The sequence below is a fragment of the Chenopodium album genome, chromosome 3, assembly GCF_948465745.1.
Source record: "Chenopodium album chromosome 3, dcCheAlbu1.1, whole genome shotgun sequence".
NCBI classification, from domain to species: Eukaryota; Viridiplantae; Streptophyta; class Magnoliopsida; order Caryophyllales; family Amaranthaceae; genus Chenopodium; species Chenopodium album.
The window spans coordinates 69,886,560-69,907,210 of NC_137836.1; the positions used below are offsets into that span (position 1 = coordinate 69,886,560).

General features: G+C 33.0%; 1 long non-coding RNA gene across 2 annotated transcripts; it reads right to left on the reverse strand.

The window, feature by feature from the left end:
• Positions 1 to 6,330: 6,330 nt before the first annotated feature.
• Positions 6,331 to 9,335, reverse strand: LOC145615365 (uncharacterized). 2 transcript variants are annotated; one of them, XR_014107264.1, is made up of 4 exons: positions 9,175 to 9,335; positions 8,886 to 9,024; positions 7,239 to 7,304; positions 6,331 to 6,634 (listed from the first exon to the last, which is right to left on the reverse strand). It is a non-coding gene; the product is annotated as an uncharacterized LOC145615365 (long non-coding RNA). The 2 variants fall into 2 exon arrangements; XR_014107263.1 differs by lacking the exon at positions 7,239 to 7,304 and having other exon boundaries at positions 6,346 to 6,634; positions 9,175 to 9,330.
• Positions 9,336 to 20,651: the final 11,316 nt, after the last annotated feature.

Consider the following 20,651-nt stretch of genomic DNA (forward strand, 5'->3'; position numbering starts at 1 on the left):
GAATAAAAAATTTAATTATTGAAAAAAAATTACCGGTCCAATAGGTTTTAGGTAAATAGGAATGTTTTGAGAATATGGGGGTTAAAGGTGGGATTATTTCCATATTTCGAAAAGGTAGGATTCCTTTGAGCAGAAATGGCAAAGGTGGGATTATTAGTTTCCATTTCTCCAAAAAAAAATGATTTTTGTGGGGCATATGCCACCCAAACTCCATTGTAGATCCGTCGTTGATTGTGGATTAGCTCATCTTCACCTTTTCTTTGAAAAAAATCGTGGTAAGCTTTTTCATGTCTAATATGTGCAATCCATTTATCAAGTTACAATATGATGTTGGATATCGTGTCTACAAAATGTGTCAAAAATATTATTCTCTCATCAATTTTAGCTTATAGATTAGTAATCATACAAATTTATAAAGATAGATCTCTAATAAGTAATAAATTTCCTATTTAACCTAAGATTTTTGAGCTGCGTGTTTAATATGGCAGTGTAACAGTGTAGTAGTGCATAGTTGTATTTGGTAGCAACATACTATGATGGAACATGTGGAGAATGACTGAAAGAGCCCCATTAATGGTTTTCTTGAGAAGTTAAAATTAAAAGTGTGGTTTTCAATGTAGTAAAGTCAAATTTCCTAGTTAATACCTAGCTTTTATATTCATGTGATGCGTGCGTCAAACAATAATTAAAATACTTACATCATTAGCCTTAAACAATGTGTAATACCCCTAATTTTTAAACCAATATAATTATTTATTTAATATAATTTTTAAGCTTATATGTCTTATTTCGGATCTTATAATCTTGTTTATAAAAATGGACGAACAATTTTCCTATACACTTATAAAATATTTTCTTAAGATATTCAGATTATTAAATTATTTTTTTCCCTATAAATATATTACAACTTCCAAGTGGATTTTTAATAAGAAAATTGTACATATTTCCTAAACTCTAGTTATAAAGTTATTATTTTTAATATGAGCCTTATTTCATGAACATAGTTTTAGGTGAGTAAGCCATTTATTCTAAACCCATATGAGTACTTACAAGCCCAATTGATGTTTACAGCCCAATTCATACTTTTAGCCAAAAAAAGGAAAAAGAAAATAATTTTAGCCAAAAAAAAAGGAAAAAGAAAATAAAATTTTATCCCCAATCACCACAAACTACGTTCATCTTCTCCATTCTTCCATAAAAGCTTCATCAAGTTAGCTTTTCCAACCACCTCTCCCAACTATAATTTCTGACTACATTCACCCTTACCCTCCACATGTAACTCATCTACTCCATCACCATTATCAAACTTGCACCCAACCATTAGATTTCACCTCCAAATTAACCAATTGCAATTCAAAGTTTCACCTCCAAAACAACCAATTGCAATTTAAAGTTTCAATCTTTAATCTTATTTTAATCCCTTATTTTCCCTATAAATAGAGCAAGGATTTTGAACAGTTTCCTTACAAATTCATTTGCAAATTATACCCACAAAATTTCAGCAAATTAAAATACCCCAAAACCCATTTTCCCCCCTTTCTCTCTCCTCCGCACCACCACCCCCTGGCCGCGCGCCACCAGTCGCACCACCTCCTCTTCGCCGCGCGCACCACTGCCGCCACTTGCTGCCCAGCCAGCCACACCACCAACCCAAACTCACCCTTTCGTGCTTCCTGTAGAAACAAAAAAAAAGTGTTAAGTTTTGTTCTTCTAATTTACTTGATACAAAACCCAACAAAAATCATAAAAGTAAGTTGGCTTTCTTTTTCTACTTATACACTCCTATTTTGGACTACTTGTTTTGAAATAAGTATTATGAGCTTTACTAAATATTATTTTTAGTTTAAATTAAAACTATTAATTATATGCTACTTCCTCTGTTCTTTTTTACTTGACCTGTTTCTTTTATCACGCTTGCCAATGCAAAACTTTAACGATTAATAACTTTAATTCTCGATAAGTAAAAATTATAAAAGTTATATATTATGATAGTACTTGTTGAGACGAATTTAAAAATATCTTACATGAATATGTTTTTCTTTAATTATTATTCACAAAACACGGTCAAAGGAGGAGTGGTGAATAGTGTAAAAGTCAAAGCGGGTCAAGTTAAAAAGAACGGAGGAAGTACTTATTATTATTATTATTATTATTATTATTATTATTATTATTATTATTAAAAAATTCAAAAAACCTACAAAGTCCATCAATTTACAAGAAATTGGTGGGGAGCCGAGATACAATCTGGGCCCCCACCCCTCTAGCTATAGCAAACCCGATCCTGCTGAAGATGTGAGCAGCTGCACGAGCACCAATATCTTGAGTCTTAGCAAACGCTTGAATCCGCTTCAGCAACGCAATAGCATCCTTCTTTAATTCCCCAAACAAAGAAAAGGAGAAATTAAAGGAAGAAAACCATAGCCAATAACCCTTTTAAACAATTTGGTAAACAAAGTAAGTTAACAAACAAGCTCATAAAGCATTTAAATATTTAAGATCGAACAATCGTTTTTATTGAAACATGTTTATAGAATTTATTATTATTATTAATGAATTACTAAAGATTAATTTTATAAAAGTAAGTATTAATTTTATAAAAAGTAATATTTAAGTTGTTCATGCACAACTAGATTAGAGTTCGTATTCTATGTCTTTGGGTTTATTGTTGAAGAGTTATCGAATAAGAGTTATTGGTTATTGTAGAGAGAGTTTCAAGTTTGTAATTAGGAATTCCGTACTTGTGTGCAAAGATCAAGGTACGTATTCGTGGCTAGATCATTAACTATGTGAGTTTATATGCGGATGTGTTCTATGTTTTAAATAATGAACTATGTTTGAATGTTGAACAACGATTTATAAATGTTTACACTAGTAGAAAAATACAAAAAGGCATCCCCATAAAGGCACCGTTTCAGGCCAAACCGGTGCCATAAACTGGCCTAAAATTGGGCGCAATTTTATACAAATAGAAAAGGCACCGGTTCAGCCCAAACTGGTGCCAAAAATAAAAAGGGCACCGGTTTGAATCGGTGCCAATTGAACCGGTGCCTTATTTAAAAAAAAAAAAGCACGCCCTATACTTTCTTTCTTCTTCCTTCTCTCTTTCATTCACTGTTTCATTCATTCGAGCCCTATACTTTCTTACTGCACTCTCGTTCTCCATTTTCCCACCACCATTACCGTTGCCACCGTCGCCGGCCACCAGCCCTACCCTTCTCTTTCTCCCCTGACCGGGTTTCCCCCCCAGTTCCTTCTCTTTCTCTGTTCAAAATCAAGAGGGTTGTGAAGGTGTAGAAGCTAAGCCGCGCCACCACCTGCTCGCCGCGCCGCAGTGCTTATGCTGCCCTGTGGTCGCCGCGCCGTGCCTTCCTCCACCACCTGCTGCTGCCCTCCTCCACCACCGAGTTAATTTCCTCACTATTTCAAGGTTTTTCCTTTTTTTTATTTCACAATTATTTTCTAATTATGTACTTATATTATTGTGTTTTGCATGTTGAATCATTGTTTGCAAATTAAAATTTAGGTTTGAATATAATTATACTCTAATTTTTCTCAATTTTAGGTTGTTTTATTGGGAATTTCTGAAAATATTAGTGATTTTTCTCAATTAGTTTGATTTTATTATGTTGTAATGGTTAATTTAATGTGTTTTGGTGGATAATTTTGAAATAATTATAGAATATATATTAACCTTGGTACTTAAATAGGTGAAATTTGGTATGTTACTTGAATTGGTTAATTTGAAGTTGTTTTGATGGATAATTTTGAATAAGTTAGAGATTAGTGAACTTTGTTATTAAATTAGTTGAATTTTGGAATGTTCAAATGGTTAATATTAAGTTGTTTTGATGGGTATATTTGAATAAATTTGAGATTAGTAACCTTGCTTGTTACTAAAGTAGATGAATTTTGGAATGGGTGAATGGTTACTTTTAAGTTGTTTTGATGGGTAATTTTGAAAAAATTAGAGATTAGTAACCTTGTTAGTTTAGCAATTTTGAATAAATTAGATGAATTAAAGTAGTGAATACATTGTTTAGCAATTGTCAGTTCGATGAATGATGTGTTTTAGCTTATAAATAAATTAGTGAATTGACATGTTATGAGAAAGAAATAGTACATACCTTATATTTAACCTAATTTTTGTTTATTGTTTTTTTTAATAGATTTGTGAATTGAAGCACGAGTTTAGCTTGAGGACTACATATTGAACTCAAGTGGGTAGTTGCTATATTGGTATGACTTATAAACTTTACTTAGCTATATTTCTTTCTATTTATCCATTTAATAAAAGTTTATTCATGAAATTGCAACTTGTGTATTATTTAATTGCAAATAAATACAACAATATATAGAATACTTGCATCATCATATGCCTAGATACCCGTTCAAGGCTTTCTCATTAGGAGAAAGTCTTGAATAGTCCCCGGTTGGGACTGTTCTTGAATGTGTACTCTCACTTAGGTGGTGAATGCATGTTTTCTTTTCGATTTTAAGGAACATCTTGGCTTACCATTTCGTCACTATGTTCTCTGGGTACATATGTGGGTAATTAATTATCTACATCGTGTACTTGGAGAACTAGGGGGAAATGCTGCCGGATTTTCCTTAAAATTGGAAAGTTGACATACATTCACTAGTGAAAGTAGACATTCAAGGATGGGTTAGGTTGGAGTGATAAGGACCCTTTGGAAACATGCATTTTTTCACTATATGAATGGTATATTCACGTTTTGTACTTGAATTTGATTTACATAAAATATGTAGCAATTACACATTATTCATTATATGTTGCTATATATGTTTAGAGACAATTTACTAAATGGAGAAGGATCGTGGTTGGATTTATGGTAGACGCAATACATTGGAATTTTGGAATGGGGTTCAAGAGTTTTGCGAGAGGGCTTTAGCTTATCAACGCAAACTGGGTGGCAAAGACCTTTATTGTCCTTGTGTTGATTGTAATAATGTGAATGTGGTCGATAGTGTTGAAATCATTAGAGATCATGTATTATGTCGTGGGTTTAGGCATTTATACCATGTGTGGATTTGGCACGGAGAAAGTGGCCTGGAGAGTACAGTGGGGATCTTGATCGGAATGATGTGCGTGTTAGAAGCAATGAGATTCATGTGGACGAGGAATACGAGAATGATGACTATATTGTTGATAATGGTGAGGATGGAGTCGATGATGATTAGGCGGATGAGGTCGAGGATGAACAAATGGATGAGATGTTGCATGGTGTTGAAGGTGGAGTGTTTGAGTTATTATCGGAGGCTTCCAAAAAGCCTTTGTATCCCGGGTGCAAAAAATACTCCAAACTATCGGCTGTGCTAACACTTTTCAACATTAATTCGAAGCATGGGTGGACGAACATCAGTTTTACTTCTTTGTTGACCGCATTAAGTGATATGTTGCCTTATGGGAATGAAATTCCTAAGTCTTACTATTACGCAAAGAAGCTCATGTGTCTCATTGGTTTGGGGTATAATAAGATACATGCATGTCCTAATGACTGTATTCTGTATCGAAATGAGTATGAACAACTGCAGGAGTGTCCACGATAAAAGCGGTCGCGGTACAAGCGCATGAGTTGCAATCCTAGCACAAAGGGACCTCCTGCTAAGGTGTTGTGGTATCTTCCCATTATTCCAAGGTTTAAGCGTCTGTTCTCAATACCAAAAGACGCTAAAAACTTGAGGTGGCATGCAGAGGGAAGAAAGAAAAACAGAATGCTGAAGCATCCAGCTGACTCTCCACAGTGGAAGAACATTGATTTGAAGTTTGAGGAATTTGGTAATGAAGTCAGAAATTTAAGGCTTGGGTTGTGCACGGACGGGATGAATCCATTTGCACTCTTAGTACCCAACACAGCACATGGCCGGTACTTTTAGTGATTTATAATTTGCCTCCACTAGTAGAAAAAATGTTATTTGTAACTGGCAAAATTGACTTTTTGTAACTGGCATTGTTGGTTGCGAATGCCACCGTTACAACTAGTGAAAATTATTCGTAACTAGCTAATGTTAGTTACTAATAATGTACTATTTGTAACCGGCTTTACCCAACGCCAGTTACAAATAGACAATTTTCCAAGTTAGAAAGCACACTATTTGTGACTGGCGTTAAGTTATATCGGTTACAAATAAAGTACTATTTGTAACAAGCATAGCCTAACGCCAGTTACGAATAGTGTTTTTATTTTAAAAAAATAAATAAAATGGTAGCAGTAGAAAATTCCCTCTACTGACACCACCCGTACACTAATTTTTTTTTTCAATGTAAAGACCATTAATTATTAATAAACTTTTATAAACTATAATAACTATTAATTTAACCAATATAAGATAAATAAACTTTATACAACATCTTGTAAATTATATTGAATTGATGTACTTGTAAATTATATTGAATTGATGTACTTGTAAATTACAAATATTTCTCACACAACTCACAATAAATAATACTCTATAACTAAAAAATAAAAAAAAGCTAGTTAGTTAATTGTTACAATGTTTAACCTTCAAATTTTGATGATTTTGTCGATTTTGTCTCTGTCTGCTTCACAAATTTGACTGGTTCTATATGGGATAGCAGCAATTCACACTGAGCACTTGATATTGCGCCAGAATTCTGCATGGGGAAGAAATATATACATTAAAAAAGCCAAAACCAAAAAAGGGTTGTTTTAGACAATCACTAAATGAACTCTTCCAATTACATGGGCAATGCATCAAATTGAGGGGATATAAAAGAAAATAAGCATCAAAACTCACAAGAAAAACTTCAGTCACTTACAAAACTAGTCACAAATAAATTCAATACAGAAATCAAAACAAGTGATTCCGCTAAAACTATGCCATGACTAAACTAGCTATCACATACATATAATTGTATCTGACTAAACTGTCACATAAATATAATTGCTTTTATAGTTAAAGGGAGAGCAATAAAACAACCCCACATACAAAATACAACAAAAACATAGGGTAGGAGATGCTTGGTGCCTTAACTAGCTAGCTCAATTTTCAGCTAGCACAATCTATTACATACACAAGCTAGGAGATACCTGAAGTAGCTCAAATTTCAATTTTCTGAACTAGAGACCAAACCATAACATACACAAGATAGCAGGTGCCTATTATCACAACCTATCACATACACAAGTTAGAAGTTGCTTGAAATACAGGGAGACATACACTTAGCAAAGTCATTCTTTGCAAAATTATTTAATTACCTTGATGAATCTAAGTGCCAAAACTAGCTCAAAACTATGTTGACCTTTGTTTGAGTGAACTCCAACCTGAAATGTGACCGCAAGGGACGAAGCCAGGAATTAAGACTCAAGGGGGGCCGAGGTTTATATTAAACAAAATAGTACGGTAATCGTATTGTATCTCCTACATTTTTTTTCACATCAAAAAATTTACTCTAAGACCATTATAAATTAGCTTTGACCATAATTTTTTACTAATATATAAAATTAAATTTTTATAGAAGAATTTACTACGCTAGGAATTTCATGATTGTCAATAATGTAGCTTATATACCGTTAATATGTTTAAAAAAAAGAAAAAAGGATAACGCTTGTATGCCAGGAATCAAATTCTTTTATCAGCCTCAAAGCATCTTAGTATAGATACATCAAAAACTAAAATATGGCTTCAGGCACTATAAATTTAAGCGACGATAAATTAAGGTGTATGTGGAAGTAATGGAACACTAGAGAGGAAAGGGAACAAGATAAAGACTAATATATGTAAAATTCCAGTAATGTTCAGACAGAAATAAGAAAGATTATTAGCTACGAGATATGTACAATCCATGAGTAAGAATTAGATACAGAACTTCCATTTAATTACACGAAGACCCATTTACCAAAAGTGGGTAGTAATATAAACATCAGATTTCAACAACCATGAGTCTGACCATCACAAGCTAGATGCATCTGATATCAGTTTGGATATGTGCTTGAACATTGTATGTAATAAAATTAATAAAATAAAAACCTTACTCCTTGAAGATACAAGTGAATCTGACAACATACAGGCCAACCAAAATGACGCGTACCAAGCAAGCAAAGACATCAAACCTAGCTTCCGATCTATCAATAAAATTTTCCTCCACGATATATAATTTCTCAAGAAAGTTTACATAGGTTTGTTTCTATAGCCTCTTCACCATGTTTTAAACACAAAATATGTCCACAAATCAGAGAAAAAAATCCACAAAAAGTGTAGAAGTAGCAAGGATGCAATTTATATGAGTAAAACACTCTTAAAACAACCTAAACCACATAGGAATATCCCAGCAAAAATCTCAACACAGCTCTAAGAAAAACGCACTAAAACAGAAGCATATACCAGTTGAACCAAAACTGACCAGTTTTCAGAAAACAACCCAGTTTAATAGCAAACAAACTCAATAAATTCTGAAATTTTACATGAAAAAAGTAGACAAAAAATCACCCAAATTCAAAAAAAGAATCACCTTAAAATCATCTGTAATGAAGGAGAACGAGCCCAGAGAAGTCAGACCTCTAAACTATTCCAGCGAGATTCTACCAATTTGCAAAAGGGTAGAAGAATATTTTTTACGCACTAGAATAAACCTATTGAATCAGTCATAGATTGGTTTTTCTACTTGAAACAGGAACAAGAATATTGTTGGTCTAGCATAAGTTCATAATTAAAACAAAATATAAACAGAACATGAGCAGTTTATTAAACCCCATTACTATAATCAAAAGCTTGTTCCTGTTTATTAATTTTGTTTCCCTTAAATTATTGATAATTAAATTGTAAACATTCTCATAGAAGAATTAAAATCAAACACACAATAAATCATAATAAAAAAAAAAATTCCCAGAATTGAAGATCCATACCAAATGTTCAACTATACACCGATTTAGGAATTTTAAGCCCCGATTTCTTTCTCTTGCGCTTGAAACTCTCGCCACCCAACTTTTCAAATCTGATGTTCTTCAATCTATCCCAATTTACTATGAAACCCGAAAATTTCAACTAAAAAGTGATAAAACCACAAAACTTCCATTAAATTAAATTATTAACAAACAAAAGCATAAACCCTAGAATTCTATTTAGTTTTTTTTTTTTCAAAAACCGGTTAAAATTAATCAAAAATAAATATATTAGTCTAAGATCGAGACATACCGTAATGATATTGATGAATGAATTTTGGAGAAGCTTTAATGGAGTTTTTACTTTGGAGCAGTTTCAACTTTAAGAGGAGAGAGAAAATTTGTGAGCCTTGTGAAAAATGGGGACCGATTTGTAACTATGAGGGAAAGAGGGTCTATGACTAATTTCTTCTAAAAACAATAAAATTAAAAAGTGAAATGAGAGTCATGGGTGTTAGGCAACATTAGTAACCAACTTTAATAAAGCCCCTTACAAATTAATAAGGTCAATAAAGTTTGACCTATTGTTTGTAACTGACTTTTTATATGCCCATTACTAATAGTAGGTCAGCCTATCTTTGACCTATTATTTGTAATTGACAATGCTAATGTCGGTTACTAATATTAAATTATTTGTAACTTGCATTATCTATGTTAGTTACTAATACTCTTGTAGTAACTAACATAATGTATGCCAGTTACTAATAGAGTGTTACAAATAGCATTTTTTCTACTAGTGTTCCTTGGCTGTGCATGAAACGTAAGTATGTAATGCTTTCATTGCTAATAACTGGTCCTAAGCAACCTGGAAACGACATAGATGTTTACCTTGCGCCGCTTATTGACGACTTGAGAAAGATGTGGGACGAAGGGGTTTCCGTTTTCGATGCTCATCAGAACGAGATGTTCACATTGCGTGCAGCCCTTATGTGGACCATGAATGACTTCCCTGCATATGGCAACTTGTGTGGGTACAAGGTCAAAGGGAAAAAAGCATGCCCCATATGTATTGATGACACATCAAGCGTATACCTGACTCATTCTCACAAAGATGTCTACCTACGGACTTGAAGGTTCCTTAGGCGTGATCACCCATACCGTAGGCAGAAAAAGGCTTTCGATGGAACCGTGGAAGAGGATACTGCGCCTAGACCATTGACTAGTGCTGAGATTAGTGCTCGGGTGAAAGGGATACGAACGGTGTTTGGAAAATCAGAAAAAACTGTGGTCTCAGCTGCTCTGTTTAAGAAAGAATCAATCTTTTGGAAGCTTCCGTACTGGAGAGAACATGACGTTAGGCATTGTCTTGATGTGATGCATATAGAGAAGAATGTGTGTGATGCTCTTTTGGGGACGCTTATGAATATCCCAGGCAAAACAAAGGACGGAAAGGGTGCACGGTTAGATTTAAAAGAGATGGGGATTCGTCCAGAGTTGTGGCCTCAAGAAAAGGTTAGAAAGGGGAAGGAGCCGAGAATAGAAGATAAAAATGTTTCGAAAAAAGGGAAGGAGAAGAGCAAGGGAAAGGCCAAAGATGCGTCAAAGAAGAAAGTTAAGGGTAAAGGGAAGGATGAAAAGAATTATTTACCCTCGGCTTGCTAAACATTGTCAAGGGTAGAAAAACGTACGTTTTGTGCATGTCTGTACGACATTAAGGTTCCATCAGGGTACTCATCTGATATGAAAAGATTTGTAACCTTAAATGGAGAATTGAAGCTGACAAGTATGAAATCCCATGATTGTCACATTATGATGCAAGTATTCCTACCGATTGCAATCCGTGGTATTCTACCGAAACACGTGAGGGAAGCGATTACAAGCATTTGTTCGTTTTTCAATACAATTTGTAGCAAAGTTCTTGATCCTTGTACACTAGATGCTTTGCAAGCAGATGTGGTTGTGACTTTGTGCAAATTTGAGATGTATTTCCCACCCTCATTTTTTAACATAATGGTTCATCTGGTTCTTCATTTGGTGCGTGAGATTAAGTTGTGCGGTCCAGTGTTCATGAGGTGGTGCTACCCTTTTGAAAGACACATGGGTACATTACAAGATAACGGAACCAGGCTCACCCTGAAGGAAGTATGATGCAAGGGACCGTGGGTGAGGAGATAGGTAACTTTGTGGCGGACTACATAGCCCTTGCTCAACCTATTGGTCTTCCTACTTCTCGACATGAAGGTAGACTTGATGGTCATGGCACAACTGGGTCGAAACGAATGTCACCAGATCGAGATCAATTCTTACAAGCACACCTTTATGTGTTGCACCATGTTTCAGATGTGCACCCATATTTAGATGAGCACATGGCTAGTTTGCGTGACGAATTTCCATCCAAAGGTGAAAGGGCACTTATGCAGTTGCATAATAAGAGGTTTGTTAATTGGTTTTGTGATCGAGTAATGAGTGGATTGAATGATACTAATGTGACCGATACAGTACGGTGGCTTGCGTACGGTCCTAGGGATGATGTCCGTTCATTTGAGGGATATGACATCAATGGGTACACTTTTTGGACCGAGGGTCGTGATTTGAAATCTTCCTCCACCCAAAACAGTGGTGTAACTCTTGTGGCATCGTCAATGGAGTTTGCAAGTTCTAAGGATAAATCACCTGTCGATGCAGAGTTGTCATACTATGGTCGAATTCAAGAAATATGGGAGCTTGATTATTGTGACTTCACGGTTGCTCTTTTCAAGTGTAAGTGGGTTGATAATATCAGGCGTAACGTCAAATATGGGCTGAATAAAAGTCATATGGGCCATATGTGGGCCATTTTGTGTTAATATGCTCTTTTGATGTGATTTATTTCCTTATACACCTATAACTAGATAATATTGACATGTTATGAGATAAATAAAGTTAATTTAATAAGAAATGTAGGAAATGGGCAAAGTAAAGTCATATAGGCCATATTCGGGTCATTTTGAGTAAAAAGCGTCATAAACCTTAATAAAATGCTCTTTTGATTCAATTTTAGGGCTTACACACATACAAATACCCAACATTGACATTTTATGAGAAAGAAATAGTTCATTTGATAAGTAATGTAGGAAATGGGCTACATAAAAGTCATATAGGTCCTATTTGGGCCATGTTGAGTAAAATGCGTTGTTAAACTTATTGAAATGCTATATTGATGTGATTTCTAGCCTTAGACACCTAATATTACCCAACAATGACATGTTATGAGAAACAAAAAGGTGATTTAACAAGAAAGGTAGAAAATGGGCTGAATAGAAGTCATATGGGCCAATATTTGGGCCATTTTGTGTTAATATGCTCTTTTGATGTGATTTCTTTCCTTATACACCTATAACTAGATAATATTGACATGTTATGAGATAAATAAAGTTCATTTAATAAGAAATGTAGGAAATGGGCAAAGTAAAGTCATATAGGCCATATTCGGGCCATTTTGAGTAAAAAGCGTCATAAACCTTAATAAAATGCTCTCCTATACAATTTTAGGGCTTACACACATACAACTACCTAACATTGACATGTTATGAGAAAGAAATAGTTCATTTGATAAGTAATGTAGGAAATGGGCTACATAGAAGTCATATAGGTAAAATTTGATAAAAATACATATTGTTTTGCCTAATTAATTAATTTTAACATAATGTTTTTGTATTTCAAGTTTTGCAAGGTCCAAAAGGATGGTCCGTTGACAATCAAGGAGCTTAATGAAGTTCGTGACATGTTGGCGTCTTTTATCACCTTCAACATGTAAATGACATTGTAATTGTAAATTATTTATGTTAACTTTTGAACTATATATATTATTATTCATTATATATTTACATACTATTATTTGTATATATATGTAAGTAACTTTTTTTTAATGTATTGCGTTTGGGAATATTTATATCTATATATATAATTGAATTCTTGTTTTTAATATTATTTTTGTATCTTATTGTAATAATTAATAATATTATTATTATTAGTAATAATAATAATAATATTTAATATAATTGCTGGAATTACAGGTTATTATTATTGCTGGAAACAAGTTTTTTTTAAAATATTATTGCACGAAAATTGGAAAAAAAAAAATTGGGTAAATAGGCACTGGTTAACCGGTGCCTTAGATAGCTACCACCCAAAAAAAATGGCGGGAGAGCAGTCAAAGGCACCGGTTAACCAGTGCCTAATTGGGTATATGGCACCAGTTTTGAACCGGTGCTAAAAGGGGGGTATTTGGCACCCCCCACATAGGCAGCGGTTCAAACCGGTGCCTTAGACCGGGTTTGAACCGCTGCCAAAGCACTATTTTCACCTAGTGTTATAATCTAAATTCTATAAACATGTTTCAATAAAAACGATTGTTTAATCTTAAATATTTAAATGCTTTATGAGCTTTTTTGTTAACTTACTTTGTTTACCAAATTGTTTAAAAGGGGATCGGAAATGTTATCATTTTAATCATCCTATACATGGGGATTGGAAGATTGATTTATCAAAGGTGTTTATTGGATTTTTCTTGACTCCCACTATGCGGAGATAAATGATAAGACTATGAGTTTTTTGTATGATCTAGTCTTTTCTCAAGTATAGATTATGTAAATGAGTTACTAGCTTTAGGGGTGTGCACACTTAGGTTGGGAAAATTGTTTATGAAATGGTTGATTATTCTACCTTTATTGAAAAATACTTCAGAGAATTATAAATGTTGGGATGTTTTCCCGAATATGAAATCTTGCCTATGGAAAATTCGAATAACCATGTTTTATGAGAATTATATATTTCGAAAGAGTGTTTTATCAACTAAACTAATTTACGTGTTTACATATCACTTACATGTACTTAGCGTTTTGCTAACGCATATTTCTCTTTTGTTTTGGCTTGGCCCTACTTATCATTTATGATAAGTAGATAGGTGATGACGATGACTCAACGTGAGCTAAATGTTGCATCGGGGACGAAGGGCAAAATCACTTAATTAGTCTAGGTTCACTATTATGAATTAGTATGAGTACCATTTGGATTTATGTTTCAAAAAGATTTTTGTTTCAAAAACTATTTCTATTTTAATTAATCAATGAAATCTAAGATGAATTTCTTCTATTGCAAGTCTCTGTTTTTAAAAGCGTTACATTATCACGTGCGCGGTAATGCTCCTAAGCTACTCTCTTAATCATGTTTTGTATTATTATTATTGGAGAGTAATTTGGGGGTGTTACAAAGTGGTATCAGTTTTCGGGTCTTAAAAGGATTAAAATGGGAAAATAAAACTGATGGGTAAACCTAAGAAGGGCATATATATAGGAGAGTTCCGCATTGTTTTGTGTAATTAAAAAAAACTACTTTTTATTTTAATTTGAATAAAGATTAATAGTGGGGATTGTTGGATTGGCAATGAGCTCTGGTTAGGCAGGACTTGGGCTCAGGGCGACGTCGACCCTAACCTCTCCTACTTGGGATCTCATTGGTCCAACTAATTCACATTATGGATCAATTATTCAACTTATAACTATATAATAGTTTCGAAATTAAAAAGTTTGAAACGTATTAAAAAATGATTTCAATCCTTACGTGAATTATGTGCATATGGAGTCCAAACTATATTTTTAGAGTATAAGGATCAAATAAAATTTCAAATTACAACAAGATTAATATATAGATGAAAAAACACTGAGTATGTTGAAAACCCTAAACACAAAGCCATGTTCATAGAAATATATACGGGCAGTTTTTTAAGTAATTTCAGCCTTACAATTGGGGTGCGAATTGGAAGGTATCTTTGTTATGGTGTTACTCTTAAGGAACAATTGTCACTAAGAGCCTCGTACTGGTACGGCGGTGGCAAAATATGCTTCTAGGGCTGTAGGGAATATTTCAAGCGTTAATCCCCTAGCTTGAACCCCACTGTGATCATACACTAAAGTACGCGCGGTGGCGTCCAAAGGGAAAGAAGATAGAGCAAAAGAGTCGCCAACAAGTTTTAGGAATTTGTAAGCCGTTCACAGGGTGAAGGTTACACCCCTTGACGATCCAAGAGATCGTCAACTCCATAAGGTCTTGAACCAAATAGGGTTCGGGTGTAACACCCCAATAATTCTCTCTTTAAACTTGTGAGGACCCTGAACAACATTCAAGAGAATTACTGGCGCGCTACCGCCACGTGTTCAAACGTTAAGGCTTTATCAGAAAATAGCAGCGGAAAAACTAAATCAGTTATAAATATGTTTCAAAACCAACGAATGAAACCAAATTAAGTCATACAACTTGGAACCATTAAGGCCCTTATTCAAAACCCAATAAAAGTAGTAAGTGATTAATTCCAGTGTTCGAATAAATTCAAACCCAAAAGAATTAGTGTCAAATAAAATCGAATTAAAATAAATTCAAACTTGCAAAAGAAATAAAATGCAAACAATCAACTCTCTACTCAAGATCCCACAACCCTGATGAATGCTGCATGTGTAAGAACCTGTGGTAATTCTGCTCCCCAATATTACAAGTGTAAAAATTGGATCGTCACAGGGTAATTGAAAGGCGAAGGCCATGACCAAAGAAAGACACACAAAGCACGCAATCAGCAAAGCTGAGTACATACAAGCTGCAAAATAAATTAAGAAATCCATAACATGCTACTAATAATCAATCATCATGCATCATTAAATTATAGACTCAACACACGACTCAACTATTTATATTAATAAGACTCCATTAATTAATAATAGGTAAATCATTATTTTTATTCATTGGATTACGCAATAGACAAGGTTGTCCAACCCATGCTCCATTTGGAACATCAATAAAAGAAAAACCCCATGCCTCCTTTCGGAAACATCAATAAACATCCAACGACCACGGGCGCGACTCCGTGACCGTAGTTAGTATGAGATCTCACCTAACTCCTAGTTTTGAAAAATATTTGAAATAAGAGACTCGTAGATCAGACGGCCTCGAGAAAAGTACACGGCTAATACCCCATGTACCCCAACCTCTGATTGTCATTACTCCAGAAGTGCACCAATCCAGAGTTTTATTGCTCATCCATCTTGCACTTTACGTGATTTACAGGTTTAGACTTGGTGATGACTCATATGCATAACAATACAATCAATCCAATATCAATTCAATCAAGTAAAACAACTTTTCAATTTCAATTCTTGATTTATTAGTGGCAAGCAACATTTATTATTTATTCCTTTACTACCTCGGTGTATAAACACCTTGAGTGCATAAGGCACCCCAAAACCTTAACCTCGTCTTAGAAGACTTAAATTCTTCCTTTACTCATCCTGCTTGCATAATCATGAATGAGTAATAAATTAATCATTACACCAATAATATACCTTTGCCTCTAAGCGCACCTTGCATAATTAGAGCACAAATAATACTTGCAATATAAAATAGTGCACGTTATACGAAATTCACAATGTATAACCAAACAATTTAACTCAGTCATCCCTATACATGATACTAAGTTCTCGATCCGTCGTCCTTAAACATGCACATAAAAGAAAGGTTTCGTAACTTGTACGTACCTTGAGCAAACGAATTGGTATGCCACTTTACTAACTAGAAATCACCTTCAATAAACTATTCTCCTAAGCCAAATAATAACATCTCAATCAATACCCAATCAATCAAATTTACAGCAATACTAACTTACTTTAAAACCTTCAAAATCCAAATCAAACAACACTTTAAAACCTTCCCTTTAGTTAAAATTAAAGGCTTATATATAGTTCTTTAAATTTTCTTCATAAAAACCTTAAAATACACTCTTATACATGAAATTACAGCAAGTTCAAAGTCTAATAAAAATCTGAAAATTATATAAAAACCCCTAAAAATCTCCCTTTTTAATGGGTGATTAAACCCTCTTTATAAAACATTAAAAGTAGTACTTAGAAACTATTTCCAACACTTAAAACTTCAATAAAAACATATATTTATGTTTAATTAACTTTAAACATAATTAATTTTATTAATCAAACTCAAGGATAATATTTTAAGTAAAAAAAAAACTTCGTTAAAATCAAAAACTGCCCGAAAATCATATTTAGAGGCTGAATTTGGCCACGAGAGGGTGGTGCTCACTACCAAAGGTAGTGAGTCTTTCTTGAAACGTTGTTTCCACATGGAAAACACTATTTTTTCATCAAAATCGGATGAGTTCAGAATCTGATCGGGATTAAAACGGGATTAATATTAACGAACGAAAATCTAAAAACTAAAACACGAATTTATGTTCAAAATAATCTGGAATTAAGTTAAACTAATCATTAGTTATAATCACCAAAATTTCAAAACATCATTACTATAAAAGCCCTAAATCAATTGTTCATAAAAACCCTAAAATCATGATTTTCAATAATTAAAAACCCTAGGTTATAAAATTTACAAAATCTGAAAATTATGATACTTATAAAATCTGAAATTATAAAGTTCAGTCATCAAAATACAACTTGATACTAATTAAATTACTTTCAAACAATAAAATCAAAATCCATAAATCAATAATTATAATTATACAAATTAATAAAACAAAGGAGAGAGAAAATAAGACTAACCTTTTGGTGTGGGAAATTTTTGGGGATTAATGGGGTATTTATAGGAGAGAATGTTGTAGGGTAAGTAAGAAGATTGGGCCTCATAAAATTATTGGGCCAATTAGGTAAATGAAATGGACTAGGCTTTGTTTGTATGATCATGAATTGTAGAACATAGGTTCATAAAATAGTTTGTGCTAAAATAATTTTTGACCAATATTAATAATTTGAAACTTTTGTAATTAAATTCCGGAAAAGTACAAATAAATATTATAAATAAAATAAAATTTCATTTATAAAATATTTAAAAATACGAGGGATTACATCGGGGATGAAGGTACAAATCCTACCTAAAAGAGATTGAACCTGCCCTAATAATAGGCCTCTACTTTATTCAGATCGTATTCATGTGCGCTTTCTGACTAACATGCAATCATTAGGATTAACCCTAAACCTATTTAATCTATGTTGGTTGAATATAATGCACAAATAAATCTATTATTGGCGATCACTTGAATTATAATCAAATTAACCCTAAACAAGATTATTAATTATCTTATTAAGCGTGATTACAAGTACAAATTCCCTTTAAACATGCATAAAAGGCGTGATCAAACAATAAAAATAAATATAATCAAGCAACATAATAATCATAATAATAATTATAACAATCATAAAATTATAATCATAATAATAATAATTAAAATAATCATGTTAAAGCATAAAAATAGCAAGATCCTAGGCATGATACTGACAAGATTAATAACAAACCCTAGCATGTCACTAAGCAATAAAAATCAAAACTTTAACCCTAACATGATACTAACAATCATAAATATTAGGAAGAAAATAAAAGGCATCATAACAATCATACTTGATATTAAATTTACCCTAGATATGATACTAGGAATCATAATAACAACCTAAGCATGAACTCTATATCATAACATCAATAAAAACTATTAAAGTACTTACTTTAATGCCTCGTACCTTATTCTAATAACAAAATACACGCGTTAGTAACTTCAAGGAAAATAATAAACAAAACAATTAAATTAAATAATGGAAAGAGAGATTTGGGACCAAACCCTCAAAAATTAAACCTTTCACGTCTAGGGAGAAGACAACTTCGAATATGGATAGGTGTATCTAAGTCTAATGTATGAGGAATTTTTATATTTGTGAGAAGGCTAGTTTAGAAAAGAGAGAGAGAGAGAGATCAAGGAAATCTTGATGAGAGTTGGTAGATTGTAGATGAATGAAAATTGGTTATCAAAAACGGAGTTTTTAGCACGTTATTTATAGAGAAAATCAGCCAAAAAGATAAAATATCAAAACAGAGTTCTGGCGCACATAAAACGATATTGGCGCCAACGCTGGCTATTGGCGCCAGACGCCAACATTAGCGCCAGGCGCTACAGCTGGCGTTTGGCGCTGATTCAGACATTCACGCGTTTTCTTAAAATCAGATAGAAATTGCCGTACAGGAGGATAAAATTGTATCTTCCTCAAAAAACGTTCTTTGATTTTAATTAAAACTCTGAAAAGTCAACAAAAGTCAATTTATCAATGCTAATTGAATTAGGAATGAAAAGAACCTTCTAGAAGAATCTAGAAGACTAAGACCATTCCTATTCCTAATTGCATTAGGAATGATAAATCTATATTAGGCCCTCCCCTAGATCATTGGGCCGCGTATAAGGCTCAAATCGGGCCCAGTTCAGTAAGTTGGCCATAACTTCCTCAATATTCATCGGAATTGGGCTTATAATATATCGTTGGACAGCTCTTTTCAAGCTCCATCCAACTACACTACTATTGGAACCATATCATGGACCAACCAAACTAGATTGGCTGTTTTCTTAAAACAAGTTTTCAAAAACAGAGAGAAGAGAAAATAAATTAAAACTATCTGCAACACTAAACTTTCCACACTTTCACTTCATTCGATTATGATTCGACGCGAAAGGTACTCATCACTGGGTTTGGTTTTGGGGAGGGCAGCCGTAAAACACGTCACAACTTATATGAGATCTACAATTAATTATCACAATTTTGCCTACTTTCACTATCATTTTCATGGTTTTAACATCTTTATTTGTTACAGGTTTTACCTTTTGCATCATTCACATAACCCACTTGTACCAACGTTAATGATTCAAATGTAAATACGTAGTATATACTTTGAAACCGTATGAATGAAATCATCAATGTATAATTTATGAATATCACTTTTTTTCCCCTTAAGTAGTATATTACAAGTTCCAACAATGTGTATATGTTTACATTGTAAAATTTATTGAATGATAATGGCTTCAACGAGGAAAACCTTTATTTAGACTCCGTTCACTTCACCTTATTTTTGCTGAATTGAAATTATTTTTACCGAAAAAAAATTATATCTGCTGAACTTAAATTATTTTTACTGAACTGAAATTATTTTTGCTGAACTGAAATTATTTTTACCGATTTTCTATTATAATTCTTCTTTAAGATAACTGAATTTTACTAAAATGAACTTATTTTTACTGAACTGAAATTATTTTTACTGAACTGAAATTAATTTTACTGAACTGAAATTATTTTTTCTGAACTGAAATTATTTTTACTGATTTTCTATTATAATTCTTCTTTAAGATAACTGAATTTTACTAAAATGAACTTATTTTATTGAACTGAAATTATTTTACTGAACTGAAATTAAGTTCACTAAACTGAACTTATATATACTGAATTGAAATTATTTTTACTTAATATTTTTTTTTAGTGAAGTGAACAGGGTCTTAATTTGTACCAAAAAATCCTTCATAAAACAATAGAGTTAACTATACAAATAGGCCCTCAATAGTTACATTTTTCACCCTTTGGGTACTCAATTTTTTATATTTTTTTACTCTTTGGGTACTCAAACCCAAATTCGGCCACTTAACTATCATCTAACTCACCGTCAACCACATGTAATTAAATATTAATTAAAATTAATTAAAAAAAACTACATTAAATCAAGTAATCAATTTCCGAAACAACTAGCCATTGAAGGCTATTAAAAAACGTACACAGTAGCAAAAAAAAAGGCAAAAAGAAAAAAACAAAAAAGCAAAAATTAATCCTTTGCAATCCAAAAAAAAAAAAAAAAAAACATAACAGTTAGCCTAACTTCAAAGCAAATATAATTTTTATTTAGATAGAATTTTAGGATATAATTTTTAGTTTAAAG